Below are 10,939 nucleotides of genomic sequence, written 5' to 3'. Positions count from 1 at the left end.
TATGAATATCCACATGGTTCCCGCCAAGTTCTCAATAATACGTTCCAGCAAAAGTCTCTAAAATGAGAGTGAGTCTCCAAAATTAAAATTGACGGCTGGACCTTTATTCCTAGGACCATGAGTCCTTCTAAATGAGGTGGGGTCCACCTACTTTGCAAAACCCTAGGTGCCATGTCATGTTTCCTATTTGGGCTCAAACTATTTTGCCAAAAATTGGCCCAATGTTTACAAGTTTAATTAAAAATTATCTAGACTACTAATTTTCAAAGTAATTAAATTTGAAATGTCTATGTGAAGAGTCTTGACTTATTTGATAGCACTCCAAATGTCCCAAAGTGTATTTCCAAAATTTCCCTGAAAATAATAATGCAAATAATTAGCTCAGAAAATTCAAATTAACTAAAATAAGAATTTCCGACCACATTAAGCATAATTAGGAAAAACGGGAAAATATCAGACAATTAAGCACAATTCCCTAATTAAATTCGGTACAATAAGCTAAATGAAATCAATAAAATATTTACTCATCAAAATAGACCACACTTAGTCTTTTGCACTCCTGGGCAAAACCAAGACGAAAACCAGGGAAGAACTTAGACAGTAGGAAGGTGACTGACTCAACATACAGAAAACTACGACTCACAAGGACAAACACAGAGTTGCACAGTTCTCAAGAAATCTGGACAATGAAAGAAAATGTACAGAATCCCACACAGAGTCAAGGAAAGCAGATACTCAAGAAATCATCAAGCAGTTCAGAACATGGAAAAATAGTGTCAGTTCAAGAGGTGAATCACAAGCAACAGAGCCTTACAGATGCACTGTTAGTGTTTCTCTCAAGTGTCTAAGGAAAACAATGTCAACTCAATGCACTCAAGAAGGCAAAGACAAACAGACTTGGTAAGCCTCTAATATCAGCACTCAAAACATATATGCATGTTCAAATCAAAAGGTCTTTTATGGATGCAATGGGGCCAAGGACAAGGGAGGATAAATATGGATGAGAAGCTACAAACCAAAAGGAATAGAGGAGCAATGGGGAACAAGTGTAACACATTCAAACACACCCGACACCTCTAATTCAATCCTCTACTTGACTCCATTATTCACACATTTTTTTTCTCATTTTTCTGTATTTTTTTTTCTCGTTTTTTTTTCTTCATCTTGTCTCTTTTCTTTTCTCTCTTTTCAGAACATAACTCTAAGAGACAAGATACACAACATATTTACAAAAAAAAAAAAACAAGAAAAGGAGCCAACTAACCAATTCATCTGAATCCCCAAGGAGACCACACTTGTTCCCAAAACACTTCCAAATCTCCAAAATTCCTTAAGGTTAAGGTAATCATTGTTTTTCACATAGGGCTAGTGTATGAGCTTCAAAACAAAGAAATGGGGAAAGTATAGGCTCAAAAGGGGTTATCAAAGGATCAAAACAAGGTAGGCTCATCTGGCTAAAGAGGCTCAACAACAAAATTGCCTTTATCACTTCCAAACATGCATATCAATCAAGAATCATCAACAAGAGTCAAGCCAAGGCATATGTGCAAGCAATCAAGAGACATATCACACAAGAAAGAATATCAAGTGGCTCAAATCTCACACAGGGTAATTGTCACAATCAAATCAACCTCTCAAACATCATAATCATCTTTCCAAGCAAAGAAAAGCAAGGATTTCAAGCCAATCAATGTATCACTGAAGTGAAGGAAAAACTGACAACCTAAACAAAGTCCAGAATCAATGGAAACATGCAAAACTTTACACAAGATAAAGCAAAAACTACCTAGAAAACAAAAAATTTAACGCAGAAAACATAAACAAAAAACGAAAAATCAGAATCTCCCCCAATAGACCACACTTAAACGACACAATGTCCTCAGTGTGTCAGAATCAGCAGATCAAAAATCAGAACAATCAACAGATATAGACAAAATGCGATAAAAGTGGGAAAGGGGGGAAGGGAAAAGAAAGCTCCCCTGATCATGGTGGCAGTTGCCAATTTTGGACTTTCAGGGAGATCTCTTGCATTGGAGTCAACAAGGAAGTATTGAGGAGGAATTGCTTCAGTCTCTAGATTTGATCAAGTAGGGAGATATTCTCCACAATTGGATCTAAGAAGCAGTGATTGTTGATGAGTGAGTTCAGCTGGTGCCCATTAATATTCAAGCCTTTGTGTACACTAGCACTCTTATCTTCCACCCTGGGTGTTTGTTGATCAAACTCATGTGTACCTCCTGTAACATGGTTAGTGCAATGTGGTTCTACAGAAATAACATGCAGAGGTATAACTCCCAATCTCAGTGTAACAAGTTGATCCTCAGATATACCCTCAGAACATGAATCAAGTTCAGAAATAGAAACAATATCAATCACAGGTTCATATTCATGTTCAGTGCATGGAGAACAAACATTCAAACAAGATGGCAAAAGTTGTTTCTCATCATGCAGAGAGGGAGAATGAAAATCATGCTCATCAACATCATAATCATCAATAACATACCTATCAACAAAATGATCATCAACAATAGAATCAATCATAGGTATGTTTACCTCCACTTCCCTGAAAGTTGGTAGAGTGGTGGAAGGTGAAGTTGGTTTACCTATCTCAAAAGTGTTTCTTACATCTGCCTGTTCCTCAAAATTTTCATCAGATTCACAGTTTGTGTCATCCATCATAAAGTTGGAAGCTGGTTGTATCACAGAATTGATCTCAACACAAATAGAGCAAGAACCAGCTTCACAACTACATTTAAAATTTTCAGAAAACTATGAAAGATCAAAATTTAATCCCAAGTCCAAAGCATTTTCAGTTTTCATAGTTTCTATATCAAAATCAGCACTAACATGTGAATCTGAAGCAGAATCAAGAATATTTGAATGCATAAACAACTCAGGCAAAGCAAGTGGGATTTAGAGTTTAGAGAAAACTTGTGTTGATTCATGATTCATCTCACCAATAGCAGTAGAATGAGCAACCGCATCCTCAAGGGCAAGAGGGGAGGCATAGGAGGGTGGGAAAGTAGATGGCGCAGTAGAAAGCTCATGACTCTCCTCCCCATCTCCTATGTGAAGGGCACTGACATCATCAAGAATCTGAACAATCTGAATTGGTGGTCCCTCTAAAAATTGAGACTATTCCTCGGTGCACTGTGCGACCATCTGCCTCCACAACTCGTTCAATGTAGGCTCAGAAAAAATAGGAGATTTGGCAGGTGCCTTTTGTTGTTGTTGTTGCCGTCGATTTTTCTGTTGTGGCTGCTGTTGACAAATTGGCAAGTGTACCAAATCGTACAAGTAATATAAATGGTAAGACCAAGTATCGTTTTTCCCAAGAGACTCGTATGGCTTTCTCGTTCGCGTGAATTAAAACAATAAGACTTGAAGAATAAAAATTAATAAATTGGTTTTGAGAAAAAAAGATATTAACATGCAAAGATAAANTTGATTCAATTGACAAACGAAAACAATGGAGGAATGAATGTTGTTGGGTACTAACAATTTCATATATTCCGCTCTCTCTTACGTACTACCCTTGAATATTTTATTGATTCAATTGTTATGCGACTTTCTTAGCCTCCCCTTAACCTGATCCCTCGGCGAAAAGGGCCTAATATTAACTACTGGCTTGTTATCCCTAGCCTCCCCTAGTAATTAATACCGCATTATAAACAGAAGTTAGCGCAATTGATCGTCCTACCCCTATCCCTAGGTGGTATTGCAAAATCAAGAGATTACTCACCAGTTCATTTCATTACTGTACGTCCCCATATCAATAAAGACAAACATCGATATACCGAATGAGTTAAACGATAAAAGCCTTAAGCACAGATGATAATCCAACAATAGCCAATCAAAAGATATGGAGACCATATAAATATTCAATAGTTTCAATAAGAGAGAGTATCAAAAGATTACATTGTTTTCCCCAACAACAATAGGGTTTAGTTCACCATAGACATGGTGAAACTAGATGAAAAATGGAAGAAGAATGGAAGAGCAAACCCTAGAAAAGATGAAAAGGAGCCTAAGCATCCAAGAGATCNTCTCTAGAGAGAAAAATTAGGTATGGTCGTTCTCCCTTGTCAAAAGAATGACTCTGTATTCGTAATAGGGGTATTTATAGGTGAGGAGCGCGTCAAAAACAGGCCCAAGTCCAGCGTGCCACCACCGGGCGGTTTAATTGTGCCGCCCGACGGTTTCCCATAACCTACCGCCACCGCCTGACGGCAATCGCCACCGCCCAGCGGTTTCCCATATCCTGCTCCCGCCACCCGGAGGCAATTGCTGGCGCCCGACGGTTTCCCTTAGTGACAATTTCCATGCCTACTCCTCGTCCTGGACCGCCCAACGGTTTAAGTGTGTCGCTGGGCGGTACGTCGACTCTTCAAAACTTCATTTTTCTGCTCTTTTCTTGAGTGAACGTCCTGAATCTTCAACTCCATTCTTACTTTTCTCAAATTAGCTACAAAACAATGAAAAATAAGCATAAAATTGCTAAAAACAACTTTTGACTCTCTCCAGACTCATTTATTGAGTTTTGCTTGATTCTGAGCTCATTCCAAGTAGTAAAGGATGTAATTTGGTCCAAATTGACATATGAAAATGACTGTTTTTCAACCTTCATCAACACCCCATACTAGAATTTTGCTTGTCCTCAAGCAAAACAAACAAAACAATCACACAAAACAAAACTTGGCTTCATACTGTTTCATCCAATGCCTCAACAATCCCAAGGTACAAGACAAAACCACTCATGAAACTGCAGTTGCTGGTCTCTAGTTGGATGCCAGCTGTGTCACCAAACTCTCAAGAGAATCAAGTTTGCTTTCCAATTTCCTACCAACAGTTGATAAAGAATGGGCAGGCTCATGAAACTGCAGCTGCTGAGGTTCCTGAAAAGGTACAGGCATACAAGGAGTCTGGGATGATGGTTCCTGATATTGATGTTGTGAAGTACCATACCATCCCAAGTTAGGATCAGTCCACCCAGGATCGTCGCTATTACCATACCGCATAGGGAAGAATTTGTCTAGAAACTGATGCTTCAGATCTTGCCAACTGGTGACGGATCCTGGAGGAAGACAATAACACCAATCCTTTGCTGCTCCGTGTAATGAGTGCCCAAATGCCCTTAAGAACATGTCTTCGTCCGGGACATCTGGAGGTTTCATTAAAGAGCATAATGTGTAGAACTCCTCCAAATGTTTAAGTGGGCATTCACCTGAAAAACCATGAAACTTAGGAAGCAAATGTATCAGTCCAGTGTTGAAAACACAATGAATATCCTCCTCATCAAGTGGAAACGACTCCTTAGGAGCACTCTCATGAGATGGAGAAGGAATCATATTGTTCTCAACATAGAAATCAGAACATCACACTCACAACTAAAGCTACCTAAATGCAACACTCAATCAGAAATCATAATGCAATGAAAATATGCAACTAAAGCTACCTAAATGCAACACACAATGACGAACACACAAAACAGAACATCACACTCACAACACAAGACAAAACACAACACACACTAACACAACAAAAGACCTAAAACCGAACCGTTGGTCCCCGGCAACGGCGCCAAAATTTGATGGGTGTCGCAGCCCATACAAATTTGATTGCAATTTAGAAATGCAGTATAGTACTAGGAAGTGACTCCTAGGTCGTCTCTCAAGGACCAAATGTGGATCAGAATCAGGTCAGTCACGAAGTGGGGGGGGGGGTTGTTGAAAGGTATGTCAATGCAGATGAATTAAATTGAAACACAGATGTAAACATACGCGAAAACAGAAATGTAAAAACGAAATCAACTACAGAATAAAAAAGGTTAGTCATTAACTTAATCACTATGCTTCCAATCACAGATTAACGACAATTACAAACTACTCTAATCCAAATCCAACACGAATCACCCAACTAAGCGAAGGGTAATTCGGTCTTCAGAATTGCAGACTAAGCGAATGCAATACACAAATTTAATCAGTCATGCACCATACAGTCTAATCAACTAAGCGAAGATTAAAAACCAATTAGGCAACTAAGCGTATACCCAATCGCAGGCACACAACAGATTGAATATTGAGCTAAATCAGAGCAACAATTTGACAATTAAAGTACAAGAATCTCAGAGGCAAAGTAATTTTATTAATGACCAACTCAACTAATTTAAAATAACATGACAATTAAATTAACACAAATCAACTAGATAAACAACATTAAAGTAAAGACTAAAATTAAATAAAATAAAAAAACAAAAGAAATGAGTCACTAAAAAAAACAAGGGAAAATTAATTAAGCATGCATTCTAGGCTAAGGCAAATGAACAGAACAAGCTGCTGGAGAAAAGCACCATCCCACGGTTACCAATGAATAAGCATGGCAGCATATGAAGCAATTTGATAACCTCCAGATTTCAATAGCGTTGAACGCTCTCCATCACCGAAATAATACTTTTAAAAAAATAAAATAAAACGCCTGTCAGTAAAAATAAAATAAGTGGCTAAACTACCTCCAAACTAGATGCATTAAATGTATAAAATATTCTTGGTGCAAGTGTTAATAAAGAGAAATAAAAAAAATAAAAAAAAAACTTCCTAATCAAAACCATACGTGCATCCACTGAATCAAAGTTGCAATAAAAGCAAAATAAACATCCCAAAAACGTAACAACACTTTCAATTCCAAGTTGCTTTCCAAATGAAAAGACAATAACTAAGTCAGCAAAAGGAAATTAATGTAAAAAAAAAAAGTCATCACACTGCAACGTATAGCACCATAAGCACTGAAAGAAAACTCTTAAATGAGGTGGTGGTTGCTGCCCATCCTAATAAGAATCACGCATTCTTCAAGAAGAAAAAAAAATATTGCTTAAAGTTATCATGAATCANCATTCATTCAACGTCACTGTTCAATGATAAAGAAATACTTTCCACCCCTTGCGTCCAAGAATTAAAAGGAAAAGAAGTTGTCTATTCTTTAACNAAGAGAGAAAACCGAAAACACATTCAGCATCCATTTTCCAAACGTTGCAGCCCCTTTTCCAGCAAAGCCACGTTTTTTTTTGAAAAATGCAATCAATGGTGCGGCTGGAAACATTCCCCCATTCTAAATTCAATCCAGAAAAATAAAAGCATTTCAAAGAAGAAAACTAAGCAAGTGGCAACTGGACAATATCAGCGTAATGAAGCATAATCAAAAGGAAAAATAAATTTCATCTCATCCATAATCTATGAATATCCACATGGTTCCCGCCAAGTTCTCAATAATACGTTCCAGCAAAAGTCTCTAAAATGAGAGTGAGTCTCCAAAATTAAAATTGACGGTTGGACCTTTATTCCTAGGACCATGAGTCCTTCTAAATGAGGTGGGGTCCACCTACTTTGCAAAACCCTAGGTGTCATGTCATGTTTCCTATTTGGGCTCAAACTATTTTGCCAAAAATTGGCCTAATGTTTACAAGTTTAATTAAAAATTATCTAGACTACTAAGTTTCAAAGTAATTAAATTTGAAATGTCTATGTGAAGAGTCTTGACTTATTCGATAGCACTCCAAATGTCCCAAAGTGTATTTCCATAATTTCCCTGAAAATAATAGTGCAAATAATTAGCTCAGAAAATTCAAATTAACGAAAATAAGAATTTCCGACCAAATTAAGCATAATTAGGAAAAACGGGAAAATATCAGACAATTAAGCATAATTCCTTGATTAAATTCGGTACAATAAGCTAAATGAAATCAATAAAATATTGACTCGTCACTTGCCATCAAACTTTTGGAAATCTAATTATAAAACTCTATTTTTGTTAAGACAAGATTATTTATAAGACTGAATTGTCTAAATGTTTTCACATGTTTTAAAGTTTAACAAACATACGTGACAAAGTGTTATCTTTGGAAAAATAATATTATAAAAAATAAGTGTTTTATAAAAAAGATTTTTGAAATCTAAATACTTTGAGAAAAGCTTTAGTAAATGTGTTAGTACGTAAGTTGACACACTATTAAATGATTTCTCTACTAAACGATGGTTGTCATCCATTACATGACGTAATAGCCAAACTCATGGCTTCCAATTTGTCTATTGCGCTACACCCATAATAAAACCATTTAGATAAATTAAATGATGACACAAAAAGTAAATGAATAATATAATATAAATACTTTGATGGAAATCCATGTGACTTTTCTAATGTTGATGGTTGATCTACTACTCTATACTATGTTGATTAAAAACACTAAAGTTAAAACATTGAATGTTAAAAAATATGATATTGTATATTCAAGTGAATTTAAGAGTAAGTGTTTCTTAAAATAATCTACTGTACTTTTCAAATAAGGTATAAGATTTATATGCAAAAAGCAAATCCATACCGCGATATACTTCGATACTGATAGGCTTATGAATGCTAAAGGGGAATTATAAAATTGTGGCTTAAATGATACACATTAGGTTGACTGAAAAATGCAGTTTGATTGAAGGAGGAGAACTGGAAAACACTAGCTTAAGTGACATGTTCTGGTTCGAGCAAAACGTGCACTTTGGTTGAAGAAGGGAACCTGCCAGTTTCTCACCTCAACGAGAAGCATTGGGTTGAGCACAAATTGGAGCTCCATTTCGTAAGGACATTGTAAAAATATCACTTAAGCGAGATACAGTCGCTTGAGCGAAAACTTGTTTTCCATTTTAGCAAGAACCCTTTCAAAATCTCGCTTAAGCGAAACAACGTAGCTTAGCACAAATTGGAGCTGTATTATGGTAAGAACCTGTAGCAAGCTCGCTTAAGCGAGGTAAGCCGCTTGAACGAAAATTAGAGCTCCATTTTGGTAGGAAGCCTGTAAAAATCTCGCTTAAGCGAGATAGCGTAGCTTGAGCGAAAATTGGAGCTCCAATTTAGTAAGGGCCCTGTCAAAATCTCACTTAAGAGGGATGGTCTCTCTTGAGCGGAAATTGGTGTTCCATATTGCTAAGGGCCCTGTCAAAATGCTTGATTATTTATAGGTTTAAATCCTTTTTTACTCTCTAAGTTATAAGCTGGTGTTCAGTTTAGTTCCCGTTTTTAAAAATGTCAACCTTTGGTCCCTAAGTTATAAAAAATGTATCAAATCAGTCCCAATCGTTAACGAAATCTATGAAATATGTATCAAATCAGTCTCATCTATATTCTTTCAGATGAGACTGATTTGATACATATTTCATAGATTTCGTTAACGATTGGGACTGATTTGATACATTTTTTATAACTTAAGAACCAAAAGTTGATATTTTTAAAAGTAGAGACTAAACTAAACACAGGAAACAAAAGAAATTTAAACCTTATTTATAATTACATGTCACGTATGTGTCGTTTAAATGAGGGCGCTTCCAAGAGGGCTCTTTAAATGCTCAGTGGTGGAAGTGGGCGCCATCGCAAAATCAAACATCTGGACGTGGAGTTAGTTTAGAAACAAAACCTTGGTCAGGTATTACTACCATCCTTTGTGATTGAGAAGCCCAAGTAACTGAAATTTTTTACTGTTGACGAAATTGTTTTATCGAGTAATTAGCAATGTGTCTTTAAACGTGGGTCTATGGAGTGTTTTATTGATGATGGTTTTGAACAGTACACGTTCATTTGTGGTTTTAATGTGCTTAATTTGTGTTGTGGCGAAGCCTAACCCAGTAATGGTGCATTAGTTTTTTGATAGCACGCCAGGTGTTTGACAGAATGACAAAATGGTTAAATTTCTTGTGTTTGACAAGTTGGGGTATATATATCAATTATTTTTAGTTGTTCATTTGAAGAGTATGTTATGCAATGTTACCATATTGTTTTATACCTATCACCCAGGTTGTGCTTGCCTAAACCTATGTGATGTGATATGAAAGCGTTATTATTAAGTCCTGGGTAAAGATGTTTAAGTTATTTTGATTGTGTAGATGTTTTGATCAGTTAAATTGTTACTATTATCTATTTGCAGATGGGTTGATGGAAAGAAAAAGGAAAGGATGTTGTGTCTAGGGGTGAAGGGAAGAAGCCAAGAATAGAGGCCAATAGTGAAGAGGGGAATAACAATTCAAAAATGCAATCATTGAAAAATTGCGTGAACCCTCTAGAAGGTGGTCATTCAACTATTTTGGGAGCAGAAGGAAGTCAAAATTCACGTCGGGACGCATATGACAACCATCATCGTCGCAGCATGGTGAACCTCAAACCTCGGTAATTGATTACATGAAACGTCTAGAAGTTAATTTCATTCATGTAGAGGAACAACAAGCTGCCAATCATAGCGGACAAACGAGTCTAATATATAGCATGCATAGGTTCGGTTTGCACCAATATCAGAACCCAACCCTTTGCACAAGTCCATATGAATTTGCTGCAACTGTGCAATACCCTGGGGATAGACCAAATTTGGATGGAGAAGGTCTTTGTCCACTTGCCCCCATGATGAAGGAGTCCATGTTGAAGAAGGTTGTGGTGTCTGAAAATAAGTTCGATGATATAATTGGAGGAGTTTGATGTGTCTCTGTTGTTTCCTTTTCATTTAACTAGACTTTGGTCTGCATATATTTTGGTTAAAAGTCTTCATAGTTTTATTTTGATTGAAGTTGTTATTTTAGTTTTTTATTTTGCAGTATTAATTGATGGTTTAAATGGTGCTTTAGGTTAAATGAATTTGAAGTGAATGAAAAAGCGAATTAAAAATGGATAAGTACCGATTACATTGAAGTACATATTAAGTCCCAAAATACTGAAAGTGAGAAGACCTTGGTTATAACCATAGGCTCCCAAAATACAATGATTACGATTGGTATTTATGACAAACATTAGGTTTACAATCCTTCACCATGCACGGAAATAGAGTTAGAACATCTTTGGTTTTCCCACTTGCCAAAGTTGAGAGCTGGTCGATCTGATACTGTTTTGTCCAAACGTTTACATGCTACAATTCGGTTCC

At 36.6% G+C, this 10,939-nt stretch overlaps 1 long non-coding RNA gene across 1 annotated transcript; it reads left to right on the top strand.

The window, feature by feature from the left end:
* Window positions 1-9,334: 9,334 nt before the first annotated feature.
* LOC111241160 lies at window positions 9,335-10,626 on the top strand. The gene is made up of 2 exons (XR_002666962.1): window positions 9,335-9,460; window positions 9,959-10,626. It is a non-coding gene; the product is annotated as an uncharacterized LOC111241160 (long non-coding RNA).
* The last annotated feature ends 313 nt before the right edge of the window (window positions 10,627-10,939 follow it).

The sequence above is a fragment of the Vigna radiata genome, unplaced genomic scaffold (genome assembly GCF_000741045.1).
Source record: "Vigna radiata var. radiata cultivar VC1973A unplaced genomic scaffold, Vradiata_ver6 scaffold_327, whole genome shotgun sequence".
Taxonomy (NCBI): Eukaryota; Viridiplantae; Streptophyta; class Magnoliopsida; order Fabales; family Fabaceae; genus Vigna; species Vigna radiata.
The sequence above is the reverse complement of the archived record's forward strand: the minus strand, read 5'-3'. Positions and strand labels throughout refer to the sequence as shown.